This window comes from Poeciliopsis prolifica, unplaced genomic scaffold (assembly GCF_027474105.1).
Source record: "Poeciliopsis prolifica strain line A6 unplaced genomic scaffold, Auburn_PproV2 SCAFFOLD019, whole genome shotgun sequence".
Taxonomy (NCBI): Eukaryota; Metazoa; Chordata; class Actinopteri; order Cyprinodontiformes; family Poeciliidae; genus Poeciliopsis; species Poeciliopsis prolifica.
The window spans coordinates 7,260,177-7,282,254 of NW_026562394.1; the positions used below are offsets into that span (position 1 = coordinate 7,260,177).

Below are 22,078 nucleotides of genomic sequence, written 5' to 3' on the forward strand. Positions count from 1 at the left end.
TATGTTTAACAAATATAACTTATTAAGATACTAAGTTAACTTACTTGTGATAGCTCATGTTGGGTCTTACATTTTAAGAAATAATTACCTCCATGTCTGTTTTAACTTTGTTAATGTACAAGAACTTTTATTCCCAAATGACTGCATGCAATATGACTACCTGTTATATCCACTAATGCCCACTTGGTGGCAGTAGATAGCTTGCTCAATTTGCCAGTAGCAGACAGATCTTTGGTGTTTTAACAGCCAAAACCCAAATTTCCCCTGTTACTTAGATAAAATATAAATCTCAACCTACATTTTTTTAATGTTTAAAAAAGTTTAAATGTTTAAAAATCTGGTATTTAATTATATTGTGGATTTTTAGGGTTTCTTTTTGTAAGTTAGTGAAGAAATTAACCCAGCTGTTGAATAAATGAAGCCTTTTTAACCAGTGCTTCCTCAGACATTATCATCTGCACCCGTAGAGCCTGAGAGCAACTCACTTTTTACAAACCGAGCCAAGTCTCCTGCTCCAAGGTGCCAAACATTTATCGACTGTGCTACAGACTGTCATGGATGCTCTTGGTCAGCCTGTTGACAGTCTGACCAACAGGCTGGGTTTCCATTACATTTCTAAGTAATTTCAGAACTGGAGAGCTAACATTACTGAAAAACCGTGAACTTATGTTAGTGAGGAACTTAAAAAGAAATACTATAGAGATTTCTTTCATCACTCTATATTGATTTTGTCAGAGTTCCTTCGTTCATAGGCAGCAGGTTTAAGCTCTGGGAGACTGTATTCATGCAATAGCTGTAACAGCATAGATGTATGAAGATTGAATCAATGGCTGCTGAGGACAGTAAACAGCTAGAGGTGATGCTCAAGGTACACTACAGAACCATAGGTGGAGAAAAACGCGGGGAAGAACAAAAGTGGTATAAATTGATTAAGTAAAGTTATCTGTTGGGTGAGCTTTCAGTCTGTTGCAATATCTGCAATTTTTTTTTGTTTTATGTTTTTAAAGGGCAGCAGCTTGGTGGATGTTGTTTTTCAAGCACCACTGTATTGGTGTACATTTTAAAACATTAGTGCAACAATTTGGACTTTTTCATTTGTACCGTCAAGTCATAAAAATGGAAAAAAGTAATTTAAAAAATCCATTGTCACTACCCGGTTGGTTGAATAGTGAGGTGTAATTATGCAAACAAACACAACCCTAGAAATTGGAATCTCAGGAAGGTTTGGGGTTTCTCAAAATCCAATATGGCCGACAAGCACATAAAACACAGTTTTCTCGAATTTTTGACTTATTGTTTCTCAATAAATCTGGTGCTTAACTATATAGCATGTAGTAAAAATGTTTCTACAGAATCTGAAAGTACAACATGCACAGAAATACATTGTTGCTATTTTTGCTAGTCGTCACAACACATTAGTTTGAATACACCATGAAAAATAATAAACAACATTTCTTTTGAAAACAAAGGAAGTACAACAAGTAGGGCTTGTGTTAGTCACAGGAATGTGCGGACCATGGCTCCTTAGACTTAGAATTTTTCCTTTTAACTCGGTGTATCAACCAAAACCAGTATCTCACTGCTGTCCCGCCAGCTCTCCACGTTTCATCTTTATTGTGTAACAAAACAAATCAGGAATGTAAGAAAAATCAACAGAGGAATGAAATCACAACAGCCGTCTCAAAGAAGCAGCAGCCGAGCAGAATCATGGTCAGATCTTATCATACAGACCTGGACGGAGTTCAAGATGTTGTCTTGATCAGATAAAAAGAAAAGTTCTGAAGGTTAAAAGTAGCTCTGCAAGCCTTTAACAAGAGAGTAAGGCTTAAAAAAAACTGGTAAAGTTCACCACAAATCAAATGCATCAAAGAACTCCCTAAAATTGCTTTGACTGATATTAAAAGAAGCAAACTGGTTGACGGCATGAATTTATCCGAAACCGAATGGGTAAAACAGAACAGTGTGACATGTATTTTATGACAATCCTTCAATTAAGGCCAGTGAAACTGAAGGATCTGCGTAGCTGCCACCGCTGGGCGTACAAGCCTAATTTCTAAAGGGTCTTAAATGGCCCAGTGGCCTAATCTTAAGAGGAACGGCCAGCGCGCTTGAAGAGGCTGACATGACACGAAGACGCCACGCAGGGGGTCTGAAGCCTGAACAGGCTCATTGCTCGTCCCTGCAGGGCTTCTACTTTAACATGGCAAAATGAATAACAAACCTCAGAGTCCGCTGACATCGTTGGCCGACACCACAAAGGACCGACTGGGTTTGTGTTAGTCACGGGAAGAATATGACTAACTGTAGCTGGGGAAAAGAAAATTCACGCCGTTACGAGGCCCAGAAAGACTCAACAATTTATCATCAAAGATGGGAAAACTTCCTCATTTAAACCCAAATGTGGGTCTGTGAAAGAAGCTAGCACTGCAGCAAACAACCAGAAAGGAAGCAGTGAGCTGCTTAATCATTTGCTTTTTAATAGCTGACTGTACAAATCCCCAAATTAACAGCCTGCGTTACATAAGAAAAGAAGAGAGCGATAAGTAAAATACGTTGGAAAAGCACTCATGACGATCAGATCAGCAAATTGTTTTATTCATGGCTGCATAAGAAGGTAAGATTAATGTCTCGTAAGGCAGTGAATAATGTAGACGTTTCAAAGTTAAATGGGGATCCACGCAGGTTTCACCCAACTCAAATGATTTTTTTTAAAGATGCATTTCCCCCATTGATAGCTGGAGACGGTTCCAGTCAGAAGCACACATACATTTGGGGTCTTTATACGAATTTAAACCATTTTTTTAATCAGGGTGGACTCTCAACATCAGATAAAAGAGAAATGTTTACACTTTTAAAAAACATATGCATGCAAAATTTTGCTTTTGGTCATAATCATAGGAAGTATTTGCAGAAGAGCCTTCAAACCTAAGAACACCTTAGAAACTGCTAAGCACTGTGGTAGCTGTATCATCCTCTAGGCTTCTTACCACCACTACTACTGGTCGCATTGGACGAAGTTTATGGAAAAGGTTATGTAATTGGACAATTTCCAAATTCTTTACCTTCACTTCAGCTAGATGTTTGAAATATTGGCACATCATGATCTCAAGCATCAAAACTGGTTTTAGAATTGATGAAAAAGTCTAATAGTTTCTTCTTTTTTTCAATAGTCTTGACTTTAACAGGATTCAGATTTTGGGGACTATCCTTACATGAGTATCCGGTGTCAGTGAGGGTCTGTTTCACTCCCAGTGACAGATACAGCAAAGACCTTCTGGAGAAAAGTTTTGTGGTCAAACAAGACAAAGATTGAGCTGTTTGGGGATAAAAAAGGAAGGTTTAAGGATTTTAACCCAAGGAGATTCTACCAACTGTCCAGCATGGTGGTGGTAGCATCATTCTGAGGGTCTTCAGCTGAACCCACTATCTGCTACAGCTGATAGTGGGTTGGACGTTCCAGTTTGTCAATGATACCCAAACACGTCCAAACTGGTTTTGGAGTGGATATAGCACGCTAACTTTAGAGCCCGTTTCAAAATGTTAATTCAATTAGCTCCACCCATTTAAGATAAAAGAAAAAGAGCTGACAAATAAAGCTAGAGTAATACAAGAAATTTAAAATATGTGGCTCAAGTTGACCTTGCTACATCCAAGTGGATTTAATAGTTTCTCGGTTGTGGCCTTTTTTCCCACATGTACCTCAAAGGCTGGTTTTTATTGCTTCTCCTTGGGTAAATATGGTTTTATGGGCGTGTCCCGGACAAAGACAGCACAAAAGGAAAACAAAATCAAATAAAACAAGAAGAAACACAGAACCACTTTACAAAGAGTCGCTCTTACCAGCTTAATAAGCCGAATTAACCTTGAATCTTGTTCTCAGCAGTGCAGCAAGAAATGGAAAGCAGCTCGCCGACATGGTAAAATAGGCTCGCAGCAGTGAAAATGAGAGAAAGAGATTGAATGGGATTGTGGAGCAAGAAGGTGTGTGATAACCTGGCATCCAAGTGTGACAGCGAATCACTTTCATCCCAGGCCTCTAACACAGAAATCACTGACTCAGTTTATTACAAAAACTAAGATGATCACAGGAGTACTCACATGCTGCATTTTCGTGAGTTCGGCCGTAGAAATCTGCGATCTGCAACTGTCGAAAATGTCTGAAATCCAGCATAGCGCAATCTCATTCCTTCAGTCGTCTTCAGTTTTATTCTCCTCGGCGAATAAAAATCTATTGTGCGAGCATCAAAGAACCATTCAGCGACTCTGATTCTGCTTTGGATCAAACTGTGGCTCCTCTGCTGCCGTCGTTATCGGCCCCTTCAGCTATAGGGACGGTTGAATTGTGCTCGGAATACGTTTGGTGACTTTCCCAAAGCGAAAGCAGGACGTTTTTAAGTTAGGCTCTGCTGCTGATTTTGTCTGTTAGTTTTCTCCTTTGGTGGGGAAAAAGAGCACGGAGAGAGCAGAGAGGTTTCAAAACAGGTGAAAATGTTTTAAATCGTATTGTGTCACACACCGACACAAAGTGTGTGACACATAAAGTGAATGGAAGTGCTCCTGTTTTCACTATTTTCATATAAACTCTGATGCACCATAATAAAATTTTGCACAGCTAGTTACATACAAGTAGAGATTAGATGTGGATTGGACTTTTTAGATCTGGTCTAAAATGTACATCTGCGTACACTGGGCAACTGTTAGTCCTGCTTTTTATAAACAACAAACAGCAGGTTTAAGCAAATACATGGAAGGCAGGTTGCCCAATGAGGCTGGACCAAAATTGAATGATAGAAAATGAACACTATATTATCCTGAAAACGCAATCAACAGCGTCAAACATGGTGCAATGTGTTTTCAATGTGTCTTTTTCACCAGGGCCAGAAAAGCTAGTCAGGTCTTATCTGAATCGGGACTAAACACAAAATCATACGACATTGTCATTGTCCTTCCACTTTCATATGTCCGACTTTCTTTTGGTGATTTCACAAAAAAATGAAAAATGTAAAACCGGAAAGATATTTGATGTCACATTATCTCGCACTGCAGAGACATCGACACAAACCGGCAGAAAAAAAACACATTATTAGTCACTGTAGTGCCTCTTCCACACAAAAACAACTAAGTGATGCTAACAAGTATCGATTTTTCCAGACAAAGCGTTTTTTTATGTGTGTTTGGCAGGAGCTGTGCTGTACTATATGTAAGGCGGTAGAGAAATGCAGCCTGATTACATATGCAGGTCTGAACCGCTGCTCATGTCTCCATCTTGCTCTTCTTCGTCGTCTCGTCGCTTCTCTTTTGACATGAGTCAGCACTTCCCAGGGACAGAACAGGTGGACTTTGCGGTCCCAAATGTAGATAATAATATCCCAGATAGGTCCAAGCCTGGCGATGTAAGTTTAGAGGTGATTTATGACAACAGCCTGGGGGCAATAAACCCAGACTGACCCAGATACGCACACCTTCACAATTCTCACACAATTCTATGACGATGTCCTCATATGGAGAAATATGCACTTGAAACCAGATATTTACGTACACTGCATGGAAAGACAATCTTGTTTTCTGCTGTTTGAATGTTTTAGCTCATTTTGGATCACAAATAATTATTGCTATTTGCTAAATTGCAGAGCAGGGAGTGACATACTTTTCTTTTACTTACTTCAGAATTAGTTTGTAGACATCTTGTGAGTTTTTAATCAAGTTGCATTTTAAATACTATGTTTTGGGCCAAGAATTAAGGGTATTTTTCTTCCTTCCTTTTGTGATTTACTGAGTGAAGTGCACCAGATCCCCTTTCAGGAAAAACATGATGCTGCCACCCCCGTACTTTACCTTCAGGTCATTATGGTCGAACACAGACGTTTTTGTTTTGTAAGACCGCAGGACTTGTCTCCAAACATAAACATTGTTGCTGCTGGTTGCTTTTGCAAACTGAGACCTGGCTTTCAAGGACTAATAGCTTCTTCATCTCAGAATGGTCTTCCAGTGCAGGACTAATTTCTCTTGTTGATAAGGACACTATCTCACCAGTTTCAAAATCTTTTAGTTTTGTATGGGAAATTCCTGATTTCCATTGGTGTGTTGGAGATGTTGCCTTAAAATATATCCATAGATGTGGAAGACGCATACTGAGCTATAACAATCAATGGAATCGTTGTACTTTTAGCTAATTGTGTCGATTCATAAAGTAATCCAACATTTCTCTTTCTGCATTCTGGCATTTAATATTTAGACATGAACTTAACTGTCCCGGATAAGAAAAGGGTTTTGTCTGATTCGATGTCAGAAAATGACAAAAATAGGCCACATGTCTTTTTATACACTGTATGTAAATATCTGGTTTCAAATACAGTCTCAAAAGGCCTTAATTAGTCGCGGAGTACATTCACGAGAGACGTGTCACTGTTCCCACAATAAAAGCAAAACAAAGGACAGCAAATTACGATGACGGGCCTCTGGGAGACTATCTTTTCCCTGTCCGCAGGCAGGGAGTATTTCCATTTTCCTCTCAATCTACAGGAAAATGGAAACGGACCTCTACAACGCGCCGTGCCAGGGGTTTATCTTGACCCCTTCGATGCACTCACTGAGGAATTGCGGCGCGGAGGATGAAAGTTTTCGGGAGCGCCGAACTTTGGCGGCAATGAATCTCGGCTGGGAGCTGGCGGAGCGTGGACACAAACGGCGGGGACGCCATCCCAACGCGATGAGCCGTGCTCCAGTCTGCACACAGGCATGTTGATAATTAAGCTCGATGCGCCTCTGGGAAATTATGCTAATGACGTTCCTGAAACAGCCTACATATCGGGAAACATTTGGCTTAAGGTGCTCTCGACTGCATAGCACATGTTGAAGTCCAGGAAGGGAAGACGGATTGCAAATGAAGGCATTGGGTACTTTTATAATATTATATACCAAATTCACTTGTTTGTATCCTTCAGGCACAGTACAGGCAGTCACACTTATAATAATCATCCTATAAAAATTTCCCTATTTAATTCTATTGTTAGTTTTTTTTTCCAGGGTGAAATTATTAAGATTATGATTTTAAAAAGCGATTTTAATAATTCAAAGTAAATAAATTCTCTAATCCACATAAGGTCAGAGTTATAAATTCAGGCTCAACTAGATGCAAACACCCCCAATAACAATCAGATAAATGTCAAAAACAACAGTTACAGACGATGGTTTCTTGGGTCTTGGAAAGTGCAATATAGAAGTTTAACGGTTGCTCGAGTTATCCAATCCAAGGATCATCATCCTTTTTGCAGATTTTTCAGAAAGCATACCTAAAATACTGGAAAGAAAACGTAGGTTGGGAAGCCGACATTTCCAGGAGCAATGTTACTTGATGCGCCATTAGCAGCCAATCCAGAAGCGCCATTCATTTTCCTTGGCACTGATTGGCTGTTCTCCGAAGAGCGAAGCAAAAGAAGACAGTAGATATTTGCTTCTGCAGTCGTGCTAAGACCGTTTCTACTGTGCATCTGAAGGTTTATTTGGATTTTGAACTATTAAAAAGAAGCACAGACGTGTTTTTCAAGGGGTCTGAAGTATTCATGGAATCCAGCTTTTCGTGGGCGAATCCCCACATTATGGAAAGGGTTTAAATCAGGGCTTTGGTTTGTTGTGTGACCTTACTAAATGTTAGTTTTTACTCATGTCTGGGGCCATTGTCCCGCTGGAGCATTTAAAACCTTTTAAACTTTGTATTTTACTTGTCAGCCGAAGCTGCAGGCTTTGGAAATGGTTACAGTTTTATTATCATTCCATCATTTTTGTTTTAAATCCGGCACACGGCGTATGATTTCAAGAATCACATTTGATGGGAGATGCAGGACGACACGACTTGCATAACACCAGACACTTCCAATAAACGTATAATTCAATCAGTAAACAAACATAATTTACATCTGATGATGAATTTATTAAAACCACGTGACACTGACTGAAGCTCACAACCAGAGATTTTCTTTCGCAATAGAAGATTTGTGCAAAGATGGCCGACAATCACAGAGTGTGGCTTTAAGTACCGGTGCCTCTCTCAATAAAATAACCCCACACCATGACACAGCCACCACCGATCTTCACAGCAGAAACTGTTCTGCAGTTTTAATATTGATTCACAATATGGTGTTTCACCCGATTAACTTATTCTTCTATAATTGTTTAAAATGGTGAGTTTAAATGCCTCCATTTCTCCTTCTTACTGGGATCTAGATGAACTCTAATTGGAGACATTAGTAAAAGTTTAAAAAAGACAAAGGCTAAAAAAGACGACAAACCAATCTTATATAAAACATTTTAGTCCTTTAAGCAAATTAAAAATCAATTTACTCAGTCCATCTTGCATTTAGCCACGAAGCGAGAAATAAAAATAGTCGGTTCGCTTCGCGCGTCAGGACAGCACGTTTGAAGCCCTGAGGGTTTTACTTATTAGGGTCCACTTGAGAATGACTTGCTAAAGAGGAGATTAAAGCAATTTCAGGGGAAATGGCCGACTACTGTCTGCAGAGGCAAGGACCTGTTGACCTTGAGAGATTCGCAAAAAGAGATAAGGAGGGAGAGAGTGGCGCGGAGAGACGACGCCGATGAGGAAATAAAATACAGGGAGTTGGGAGAGATTAGTGGGCCAATAAAATGGCTCCTGCTATCTTTGGAGCGAGCGGGCCTGGCTGTGTACTGGTCAATCAGAGCTCAGTAATGGGCCTCTTTATCATCGAGTCATTCAGGGTCCGATCATTCGGGCGGCTGCAGAGGCCGTCCCAGCCGCCCGACAACAATACGTTTAGGGATGGAAATGTCCAATTTAGTGTCCTAAAATGTTGATGGTTTTTAGCTCCGGCAAGCTTTTCGCATTGGTGGCGATCATCTCCTGTGATGGAGTGACAAAGCAAAGCAAAACTGCAGACAGAAGAGGAGACACACAATAGAAGACACATAATAGACGTACACCCTGAGCACCCTCTAATGTAACACAAAAGACAAATGCGACATTTCATTTCTGCCGTAAGAAGAAATAAATAAATAAGAATCCAAAATGGTTGCAAGTCATTGATCTTATCAATCATTATCATATGATATTTTGATGACATGATACTGCTACGATATTTCTGTGATGGGAGGAAGTAAAAGAATAAAAATCCACTAGGTCATATCAGTCGACTAACAATTAATTGATAAACCATTTTCTTGGAAACTGACTGTTCTTTTGTATCAAGAGGGATAAACATGTTTCCATAATGTAAATTAATATTATTGCCATGCTAAGAAAACACACAAAAAAAAACTAATTAAAATAATAACATTTAAATAATGCAATGAGGTCATAACATTGTGTCTTTTCTTGATATTTTGTGATTTTATTAGTAATATGACTTGATTCTTGTGTTATTTCGACTTTCGTAATATACTTCCACCGTTCTTCTTTTTGTATCTGACTCCTTCTTAACAGGACTCTGCTCTCCTAAGTGGTCCCCTCTGCTGGATGGTGGTCGAACTACAACATTAATAAAAGATCTATGCGGATGTTATTTAATCGATTGGAACTAATTTTAATCCAATAAACTATTAATCTACAACTAAGCATAAGTTGATTTATAGTTTACGTCCCTAAAATCCAGTAATGCAGAGCAGAGTATGAGTTTTTGCGGCCTCCAAACAAAGACCCCTAAGAGTGTGAAGCGCCGCTCCCTGTGCATGCTCAGCCATCTCGACTCTTATTTAAGTCGGTGAACGTGGATCCGCGGCGCGCTGCAGCAATCATACATGAATCTAACATGCTGGATCCAATCTATCATCCTAATTACTTCCTTTTCCATGTCCCAATCTATTTGGTTGTATGGCAAATTAATTTACACTTTAGAAAATGTGCTTGTCCTCCACCTTCCTTTCTGCGAGGATGCAACCCTCCGAGCGCCCGAGGCCGTGTTGGCTTACAGTCTAACCCAACCTAATCTCCACCTCGCAAATTAAATTAGGACGGCAGACAAAGTAGCTGAGGAGTCTACAAACTGGAAAATAAATATTAATATTACAAAAACAGAGAGCAGGTGCCAGGATTGAAGCTATCGATCAAATTTGAAGTGACGATGCATGACTGGAAAGGCGTAGAAAAAAATCAAGGTTTAACTGGTGAAACCTTTGGGTGTATTGCTGAAGAAGGGGATTTCTGTGTGTGTGTGTGTATGTGTGTGTTGTACAGCCATGTGTCTGACATTAACCCCACATCATCCGCTGACAACTCTTGGCCCCGAATCCAAGCCCTTAACCATCTCCTGGGTTCAGCAGCTGCCTCAGGCCCAGAAGCAAATGTCAGCAGCGAAATGCAGAGCAGCTCGGTGACTCTGGCGAATGGGTCGTAAATCCAGCTGAGCGGTGGAAAACCAAATCACATCTCTGCGCCGTGATGGCACAACGACAAGTAAGGCAGGACTCGCCACACCGAATGTGATTTCATGATTTAATTCAATTGAGTTGGACTTTGCTTGACCCACAGAAGACCATAAAGAGGATCATTTGAAACACAAAACAACCAGGACTCATAAAAGCGGCGCCAAACGACAGCAGATAAAAGTAAATCCCCACATGGCCCACGTGGCACAAAGCTGTCAGATCACAACCATCTAAGCAAAAAGGTAAACATGAAATGGTAACAAAAGGGATCCGTAAATGTGATATTTAACATCCTGGGCAGGAACAACCTATGACATCATGAAGACACAAACAAATCTAACTAAAATGGATACTGCTTTGTTCACATTGTGGCTAATTTAACAACCTTTCCAAATACAAAAAGCAGAATTGAAATATCAATCTGAAGCTACAATAAGCAATATCGACTAGCATTAGCTGTGATTTATTTCGATTTGACCGCAGGACATAAGAAATATGTTATGCAATACAAAGTTTTCAGGTAATCATCTTAATCAACAACGGCTTAGGTAAACGGGGATGCAGAATGCTTTGGGTAAAAGTACAAAGGGAGAAAAACGACAGCGCTTTGGCGAGGTGAAATGACACAGAGCCTAACAAAACGACCTAAAGTTGCAACAAATACAATAATAATGCCACAAAAATCCATGAGGAGAGAAAATAATTGCAAATGACTAAACAAATCCACCCAAGAAACAAAAAGATGAGCCCTGAGGAGCTTAAAAGCTCCGTTATTTCATAGAAGTTATTCTTCCTTTTTATAGAAGTGCACAAACAATACCACACTCGTGTAGTTAATTTGTTTATTTAGAAGACTATAGGGGACTACTTCCAATTATTGGATGCAAAGGTGATACTAAACAGCTCCTTGGGAGGTGCAATGGAGGAATGGTCAATATGAAATGGCTACTTAAGTAGAACAAAATAGTTATTGACCAAAAAGATCAAAATTACATCAGTTAAATTGGGCTAAAGGGCAAATGAGCACCACATGTCAGGATGCAAAACAGCAACAAAACGATTTAAAGGAAAGACCAAAGAGCAATAAGAAGAAATACAAAACAAGTGTAACACAAAATGTAGCAAAACAACAATGACAGAACAAAGAGTTGCAAAAACCATTACAAAAAGATGGAAAACACCAATTTGTAACTTTAAATAAAATCAATTAACATTAAAGAGACATCAAACAAATACAAAGTGATACAATTACTTCAAACACAATCTAAAAAAAAAGCAAAACAAAACAAGTAGGAAAAATTTTAATTGCCTGGATTTATTATAAAAATGGTTTATTTGATCATTCATGACGGCACTGAATAGAATCTATCATTATTGTCTCTGTAGCAGTGAGAGACTATTTGTTGCTATAATTTGTTTACCTAAAAAATGTCCTATTCAAAGTACATGCTGTCTCAGACTGCTGTTGTCATACTCAGTCTGGCAGAGACACACTTTTGTTAGCGCTTGGATAAAAAGAAGACGCAGGCGGTTTCACTGAATAAACATAATCCGGTCGTTTCATAATATATGGATGTAAAAATCACAACCCAGCACCAAACAACCCAAGTGCAGAAACTGTTCGACTGGGCGGTTTTAAAAAAAGAACAAACCACTTAATTCCTGTGTGACTGCAGCACATTCTTCAAATTAAAGAAAGTGATTTAAATTGGCTTCGCCGAGATCGCTCAGAACACAGACGGCCCTGTAACTCCAGGAGGAAAACGCGGAAAAGCTCCTCCACGCTCATTCACCTTCGCTGTTGTCGAAAATAAATTTTGCATCCACACTCATTTTTACTTTTTTGTTTATTTTTTTTTTAAGCGTTGCCTTGACAGCGTGGCTTTTCTAAAGCGATGGTAGAAAGAAGTCGGAGCTGCATGAGTGTGATGTGCACAAGGATGCTGCAGACAAAAGGAAAGCCTGAGCTCTGCACCTGCACGGTGCCCAGCGCAGTAAGTAGAAAATAGCTGCTATTAATCACTGAGAAAAAGTGTGTGGATAAAAATCTGACTTTTGGGTTTGCCTGTGTGCGCGCAGAATGGTTGGGGAGGGATTTTAAACTTCATATGCAGCTAACGTGAACAAAATTTGTTTTCGAAGAGGATTAAAGGCTGCTTCACAGAGCTTTTCATTCAGTAGAATCATCTAAGAGCAGCAATACATTCAAGCTTTCATTTCTGCTTTGTCTCTCTCGCAGGTGGCATGCCGGCTGTGGGAACGAATTGCAGCTGCACGGCAAAAAGCACAATCCATTACTGGCTCTAGACTCAGCAGTGTGCGCCGACCTGCTGAGTGAAATTTTCTGGACATCGTCCACTGCTGTTTGAAAATGCTTTTTAAAAAAGAAAAACAAGAACAATGGCGCTCACCTTTAGGAAAATGTCAAATTTGTACCTTATTTGTAGGAGCGCTAACTACTTTCACAAACAACTATTTTATTGTTCACAAACAAAAACAGGGCTGAATTTCTTTTCTTCCCAAACAAGAAAGGTGAGGCTTTGCAGCACAGAGGCCTTCTTGTCTCGTATTGTCACGCCAGCATGCAGGATTACCGCAGCGTCTTACAGAAATTCCTCACACATCCTGGACTTTTGTAATATAACAAAAAACTTTTTGTGTGTGCCCTTCTATATTCTTTGGAAAATAGCTTCCTGCTGAGTCAAACTGGGAGGGAAGAATCTGTAAATCAGTTTCCAAATCTTACCTACAATTCTCAATTGACTTTAAGCCTGGGCTTTGACTGGGCCGTTCTCTGATCTAAACCAATTTTGCAACTTTTAGCCCGTTTCCTTTGTCATTTTGCTTTGATTTATTTAGATCTCTTTTCTCTAGTTTCCCTACTGCTCTGCTTTCTCTTGGGACGGTGTGCTCAAAGAGGATTTGTTTTCATAAAATTGTGCATGAAGGCTAAGAGAGGCTTAAAACAGGAAGTCTTACAAGTTTCTCACACCGTTTACAAAGTTCTTTGTGTTGGTAAAACCCCAGTACAATACATCTAATGGTTTCAGGGTGACCAAATTAAGGAAAAAGTGCACGTTTTGGCGTTGAGCCTAGTAGTAAACAGTGCAGGCGCAATGTGATGCATTGCTGAAACATAATAAATCCTGACAGAGGACACAGGGAACCTGCTGGGCTTCTGTAATGAACTTCTGTCCCACAATCACTCTCTGACCCACTTGCATTAAAGAGAACCAGGAAGCCATTATGTTCACCTGTCTCCACCGCACACCAACAAGGAGAATGTGGAACACACAGGTGCACGTGTGTGTGCAGTAAGATTTCCTGCTGTACACGACCGAAGCGTCAAACGGGAGCCGCTGAGCTAGAGAAGACTGGACGCTTTCATACACTCACGTTCCAGCAGAGAGCTTCTTAAACTGCCCATGGGTTGCAGCTTTCTTTGTCTAAGAGCGTGTGTGTGCGCGCTCGTCGGCACGCTCCCATCAAACTCATCCTTGGTTGAACGCGTCTTATTAGACGTAGAATGTCTCTGTTGTGAGTTTCTAGTCAAGCAGACGTAGCTTGTGTTTCAGGGTTTTGTCACACTGCTCAGCTTCACCCACCAGGGATTTTCAATAGAAATAGGTATGAGATACGAGAACAAAAATGTATTCGTTCCCTGCGAGCGATAGGAACAGGCTGACATGTTGCCCCAGACGAGCCGACTTTACTATTTCCTCCATTTTCTTTTACTTTCTGAAAGGTTAAAGAAAATAAAAAGAAAAAAATCTTTTGGAAAAACTCCAAAAATGAAAACAGAAAAAAATCCAAACATCCACCGATCAGTGATGCTGGAATGGATCACGAACTAAATCTAATCAGGTTGGAAAATGTATATGCTACGTTTACATGTGGACACAGGCAGCAAATGTTTAAAATATTCAGCCAGAGTTATGCCAGAAGCTTGTTGACAGCCATAAAAATCACGTGAGATTGTTACGTTTATTCAAATAACAGCGGAAGTTTATTCATATACATACTGTGCATATGCTGATGATGAGTGAATGTATCCTTCTGAGCGGAGCAGGACTTCGAATAGAATTGAACTTTTCACATTTGAACAAATTCAAAATGAGAACTTCCTTATATCAAGATTCAGATCAAAAGGTAAAACTTCATAAAAATGGTCAAACTTTATGTAATCATCCCTTTGCTTAATTTGAAGAGGGGAATAAATGCATGCTGCTCTTCTGCACCAACCTGATCTCCACTCACCATGTTTCAGATTGAGCTTGTTTTTCTTTCTTGTTTGCTTCGGCCAGACTTTGACGTTTCAAATAACTAGTTTTCCGGGTAAGAGCTTTTGCAAGAGAACTCCTTCAACACTATACTTAGCCTCCTTTCAGACATGCATGGCCTTACATCTGAAGAGGCACTGATGCTGTTTCTATGACTGCTTTATTGCCAAACTCAGCGGTGAACCCGGTGGAGATGGAGAAACTTGTTTGTTTACATGAAAGAGATCAAATTAACCTCATCCGACCAAACGCTTAACCTGTGTGGCTCTGTATTATTTTATTTTTATTTCCTGACATTCACAAAGCAAACCTGGATCATTTTATATCTATATGGTAACTTGAACTCTCTATACCTTTTGTCACTTTACAGCTATAACCTTCAATGGGTTTTATAGCTGTATTAATGTACTGCAAGTTGTGCATATTGGCAGTGTAAAGTGGAAGAATAAATGTAAATCTAAAATGTCTACTCAGCCCCTGGAGTCAATACTTTGGACAATTATTTTTTGAAAATATGGCTGCAGGTCTTTCAGGTTATATTTTTACCGGTTTTGCACATCACTTTGTCTCAACACTGAAATGTTGAGAGAGAAACACAACATGATATAAAACTCAAAACGTCACAGCCCCTTGAATCCAATTCCTTGCTTTCGCATTCAGCTGTATCTGTGAGCATGCTAGCCCCCCAGCAATCTGCTAACGGTTTAACTGGAACCTCAGCCCACCTAGTCTGCACTTGCTTCTAAAATTTATTTCCAAGAGTAAAAGGAAACTCACTGTCTTTAATCATCTACAATCCTTACTTTTATCTGAGGAGCTAATCAGAAAAAAAAAAATCCATTCTGAGCCTCTGGATGCGGACAAATGGCTGGTGTCTCGCCTCCGATCGATCACATGCTTTCAGAACTGTAAATGAAGGGTTAGGTAACGAGGATGAACGGAGAGGTAATCAAGAAGACCACTCGAGATGCAAGGGAGACGGGCGCTAATGCGGCGAGAGCATTTCCCTGGTTACAGACGAGTGGCTTTTCTAGACCCTCAGACACAGAAACACATATGAGTGGCTGTGACATTTGACCCTTGTTGGGAACAGTGTCCTGGTCACAGCAGTCACCCTCAGTCTCTTTTATTTAAAGCTTCATCTCTCTTTCTATCACACACACGCACATTGAGGAGGTCGGGGTCAGGGGTCAATGGGATCGTCCAGGCTAGACTCCGAGGTTTAATCACACAAACTGATTGCTTGAAACCTTGAAACCAACTCGACACCTAGATTGAAGCCGGTGAGGCAGGGTACTGTAGACATGCTAACTGATACGTCCAACTGAGCACCATTGCTGTTTTCCACATCCTTTCGATTTTATTGCTGAAGAACAAACATCTGCATGAAACTGCCTGCGACGTTAGCTCACAAGTGACTTGGAGGCACATCAGTCTGCAGTTTGCAGATCGTTCAGGCCAGACTGCTGAACCATTTATCAAGAAGAGCGTTTCAGTGACTCATCGCACGAAGACGTAAACAGTGCGAGCAGTAAGCCTTGGAGAGAGTTTGCTAAGTGCGAGTACGTCAAGCCTGGATGGATTTTTAAGCTCTCAACATGACTGCAAAGATTCTCCAAGCCTGACTTTGGATTACTCTTTTTGTTGTTGTTGTTAACATAACAAGTTTTTCCCTCCAGGAAAAACCAGTCCTCTTTAGTCTGCTTTCGTCAAACTCTAGCTCGTCTGCATGTGTGCATGTGTAATCGAACTCTGATGTGGACCAACAAAGCGACCTCTGGTCCACCTACAAACCTGGGTGTGTTTAAGATAAAGTGAGTTCGGATGCACATGTAGATTTGCCAAGCGGACCAGAGACCGCTCTACAAGCTGTTATCATGAAGCAGGAGGGACTTGGACACCTCAGAGTTGAAGTACTAACTTTCTCTAATTTATACACAAAGAAAATACAGCTTTAATAATGTAGGATTCTCCTACGCTGCTTTAAAATAACAGAAACAGAGCTGCAGGAAAATCAAGTCAATGCTTGGATGTTTTATTTGACATGCCTTGCAATATATTTTACATTTCCATCAATGCAAAGGAATTTATTGACAAAAAGCACATTCCCTAGATGGTTTTAGTGGTTGATAGAAACCCTGCTTTTTGTTATTATTATTATTTGTCTGATGACTCGGCCTGCTTTTAAGCTGCACTCTCACTTTGTGTCCATTAAGGCGATGTTTCACATTCTATCATTTCAGCATCCCTTATTTTCATGCCAAACACTGAGCTTATCATCTAGGCTTTCTGCCTGTCAGCCACTATGCTGGAACCTGAAATATTCCTGTTGTCTTCAGAGAGATGGAAAGGAGGAAAAACAAAAAACAAAGCCAGGTGCACAACTGACGAGTCGTGCTTCAATAACACGGTGGCGTCCTTCTTATTACGATCTCAAATCAGCCCTTAATACTTCCTTGTGTTCTAACGCCGCCTCAGACCAAAGACGTCTCTAGCAGAAAACCCCTTTCCGCCTGAGCCTTGACCCAGGAGACGAAACATTGCAGGTTAGCTCACGCAACACCACACCCACTGCACCGACCTCTCCACCTTCCAGGAACACACACGCACACCCCCCCCACACACACACACACACACGCACACACACACACACAGCTGACGCAAACAGTGTGCTTTGGTCCCTCGTGTTCCCTGAGTAATTATTATTTCTTCATTATGCAGGACAGGCTGGGTAGAATCATCAGGAGCTGAAATGTTAATGGTTTTATCACTTAGCAACAGGACCGAACCTCACAGCCTGTCCAATCTCCCTGACACACACACGCACACACACACACACACACACACGCGCGCACACACACACACACACGCACACGCGCACGCACGCACACACACACACACACACACACACACACACACACACACACACACACACGCACACGCGCACGCACACACACACACACACACACACACACACACACACATTGTATGTCTTCTTATCTTCACAAGGACTTTGCTTTGACTTCCATTCATTTTTCATTAATTCCTGTATCTTAACCCCAAACCTAACTTAAACTCAATTCATATCTTAAAACAACAGTTTCTGGGTTACATGTGGTCTTCTATATGCAGTACATAGACTTACACACACACACTTACTATGAGCTTCAATGAAATAGCCTAATTTTGAGTTTGCTTGACAGACAGGGCTCTAATGACCAAATGCCTGAGTGAGGACTCAGGCTGACAGAAATATCTATAGGCGCCTCTGTCACCAGATGCTTTGGCAGCCGACTAACCACGGTGTTATTATACCCACAACAGCCTTGCCACGTTTCTCATTAGGCTTTTTAAAAACATGAAAAGCGTACACCTTGAACTTGACATTAAACTCCATGTTTCAGAACTTCATCGGAGAAGCAGCCAAAGACTCAGGAGGAGCTTTAGAGCGCCACAGCTCAGGAGAGACTCTGCTTTGAGTGGAAGGCTATAAGTCATGAACACTGATCTGTTCTTTATGAAAGAGTGACACGAATAAAAAGTCATTTTCGAAAGGGAGGCATAATAAGGGCTGTCCGCAGTTTGCCTAATGCCAGGGGATAGAGCACATATTTAAAAGAAGGTTTTCTTCTATGCTGGTTGAAAGTCAGTGAATGTAGCAACCACATTCTGGATCATGGTGTCGGTAGCAGTAGAGATGGGTTCCTTCAGCTGACACACAAAAAAAAGTGGTCTAATTTGATAGGTTGATGGCTGAAAGCCCATGGTTAAACACAAGACAATCCAGGAAGAAGACCTGCTGGAGGCCAGAAAGGCAACAGCTTTAGATATACGCTCATGTGTTAGGGTGGCCTAGTCAAAGTCCAGATCCAAATACTGGAGGGAAAAAAAAACAGGTTTTATAAACTAATTGACTCATTGTCCTTCCACGCTGCGATTTCTGTGCATATAATCTGACCTGTGTCCATTTCTGTCGCATAAAATCCAACAAAGTCCAAAGACATTTAATTACAATGTGACAAAAAGGGAGAAAGTCCACCATCAGACGCTGAAAACCAAAGCAGACCCTCATCCTGTCTTCAGTCAGATGCGACAGCACTGGAAGCACTGAGTAGCATGTAATGAGAGCAACTCTACAGCTTCAGCTATGAAATGCCTAATTATCCACTAGCGTTTGCTGAAAAGTGGCTATGCGACGATTACTCAAACGATACGACTGCAGCTCAAAGGTTCCTCAGCACAGAGAGCTGTCAGCCTATCAGATGTCTCCCTCCACAGGTCAGGCTTTCGCTACCAGAGCGCGAAGGCTAAGGTTTCTCTTTCGTAACACCCACCCAGCACATCCACTCAGAGTGTGACCTCCCGCTCTTCTCATTTAGAAGGTTAATTAGAAAGTGACTGGTTGTTGTTTACAAGAGAGCAGCCATATGTTGTCCACATTTTGCTCATCAACTTTCTGTAAACCAAAAAAAAAAAAAAAGAGCTTTAACTAGATGCACAGACATGCAATCCCACTCATACGTGTGTGTGTGTGTGTGTGTGTGTGTGTGTGTGTGTGTGTGTGTGTGTGTGTGTGTGTGTGTGTGTGTGTGTGTGTGTGGGGGGTGTGTGTGTGTGTTTGGGTGTGCGCTCAGTGTTAATGTGGATAATGTTCCCTGCCATTAGCAATCTTCTTCTCTCTCTGTTTTGGGGGAATTAAGCAGCTCAATTTGGTGCCCGTCTTGGCTAATGAGAGGTGATGCGATGAGACTGTGTATGTGCAGACGAGAATGTGTATAATGAGAAAAGACAACACTAATCTACCGAGGCAAAAATGATACCGCCTTCCAAAAAGAAGGGCCTCTTTTTATTCTTTCTTGTCAGATTCACCAGAAGGTTAGACGCCGTTTGCTTTCCGATGCTTCGCCTTTCAGTGAAAAGGACCGTCTGCCTGATGTGCTCAACTGTACGCCGCAACTTCCAGCGTGTGCACATTTACGCTGAATGCATTTACATTCATCAGCTCTGACATTTGCGTTTGTGGTGCATTGATGTCCGTTTGGCTTGTAGTGAGCGTCTGATTAGTTTATCGAGTTTGAAAACTAGATTGTGTGTGTCTGGGTCTTAATGAGGCTGTGATTTTCCAGGGACAGACAAAGGTGTTGGAGGACTGATGGATCGGAGAGAAGAAGACCCCGTCAGAGCCGACATTGATTGAACAGCGACGGCGAACTGAATATGCAGACAGGCACTTGGGGAGCGGGACAGCAGAGGATGATAAATGTGCAAACAGTACATCACCAAGAAAACCATCTGTAGAAGGGATGTGACTGACTGAGCAAACATTGTCTGGCTTGGTCCCTCTGTTTTAGCTCAGTCACACTTTGGCCAACTCACGTCTGGATTCCCAGTTCTGGGCTTTTCACACCTGATAGTCTGGTAGATTCAGTTGAACTGAGGAGCAAAACTGCAACATTTGTTACATGTTCAGCTGGTGTGGTTCCCTTTCGCACTGCGCTGTGTTAAACAATTCGAACATTTAAAAAACCTCTTCCTCTCCCTTGTCCATGGTGACGCTGCACCAAGAACTGCAGAAGGAAATGACACAAAATTCTCAGAAGAAGACATAAGTGCAACATCCTTCGCAAAACGCAAAAAAATAAAATAAAATGCTTTTAGTGGTTGTAAGATTTTTCTTTTGCCTTTGGCTTTAGCGGTAGATACGCTAGTTTGTTGTTGTATTTACCCAGAATGCCCTGTGGTATAGTTTGCTTCTTCCTTTGGCGCGGTCTCCGGTCCAGTTGGTATTCACATGTGCAATTGAACCAAACCGGGACCTAGGTTTTAGGCGGAGCAGAGTTATTTTGGTTTGAGCAGTCACAGTCGTTTAAACAAACCTAACTTTCTAGTCAAACAGACTAGATCGATTAAACTGGACTGAACAGGGCTGGTGTGATTGGACCCTTTGATTTCAACTGCTTCATAGATTAACAATTATCTATACCTTCACAGATGCAAATGGGGAGTTCGAATGACTACATGACTGCGACTACAGAGTCTAGGAAAGTAGTAAATGTATGAGTTCATTCGTTTTCACTTGTTCTGGGATGGCAGATTTTTCTTTAACAGAGTCAAAACCACTGATGGAGACACAGTAGCTGGATGTTTGTCATTAAGCTGAGCCGTCGGCCAAGGAAAAAGTAACCATCTGTCAGGCAGACAAGACCACATGAAGAAAATTATCTGTGCAAAATAAATAAATAAATAAAGGTTAAAGGTTATTGCGGACCTTCGAATGTGAAGCAGCTAAACAATGTTCTGAAAAAACAATGTTCTGAAAAAAATTTCCATGCAGATTTACTCTATTTTTTTTTGCCTTTTATTCAATTTAAATGTTTCAGATCGTCCAACAAGATTTTGCCATCAGACAAAAATAACCTGAGGTTATTTTTTTACATTGAACTGTTTCGGTAAAATTAATAACCTACAAAAAGTAGGTTTCAAATGATGACTGTATGTAAAAAACTAATCATCCAACTTGCTAAATGATCAATTAGCTGATTAAAGACTGACTATTGTTTGACCTATAGGACTTGGAAATCCCTTAAATAGAAGCCACATGACAACATGACGTAGACAAAAAGTTCTGAAAAAGCAGACTCATGTTAATCAATCAGCATTGATGAGGCCCAGGCGTTTTTTTGGGGGGGGATGTAGTAATTTCTTGGTCCTTATGGAGAACCTCTGCAGGCCCCAGGTTGATGGACTGAACATGGTTCATGTCCTCTGTTACACTTTCTTGCTAAGTAAATACAACCAGCCAAAACCAAATTTTGTATGTACGCCTCGATTACTCACATCACCAGTCCACACACACGACATGCCAAGTTGTACTGACACGCATCATCTGCCATGGCCGCTCCGGAACGAGCAAAACCATGAGTCCAATGAACGATGATGGGCGGATTGTTCCAGATGCTCCTCAATCCAGCTGCAGCCTGTTGGCAGTGTCACAGCGTGACGACACGCTCCGATATTGATGACCCCGCTCCCTCCCTCTGTCTCCTTTGGGCTGCCGTCCCGCCACCTCGCGCGGCGCCTGCCAAGCCCATTATCCATGCACACTTTAAGTCAAAATGCCACAAGCTCACAAACTGATCGATGGGGTCTCAAACAGTGGGGGGCCATTTAAACAAAGGAGCAGAGGATGGTGTGGGGTGTGTTTTTGCATGTGTGTGGCTGACAGTCCTCTCGCAGTCGGCATTCCCAATGCCATCTCATCTTTTCCAGCCGTCTGTATGGATTTAGGCGGCTGGCCCGTGGGCCCGGCTCCATCGATCGCATGGGGCCAACCAATCACATTGACGGACAGCTCGGTTGAAGGCACACCTTGGCTTTTAATAGTCCTGTCCGCCAAACAC

General features: G+C 41.2%; 1 protein-coding gene across 1 annotated transcript in view; it reads right to left on the reverse strand.

Moving 5' to 3' along the window:
• Nucleotides 1–22,078, reverse strand: part of LOC129368384 (LHFPL tetraspan subfamily member 7 protein) — a 114,933-nt gene that overhangs the window by 2,640 nt on the left and 90,215 nt on the right. The window lies entirely within an intron of this gene.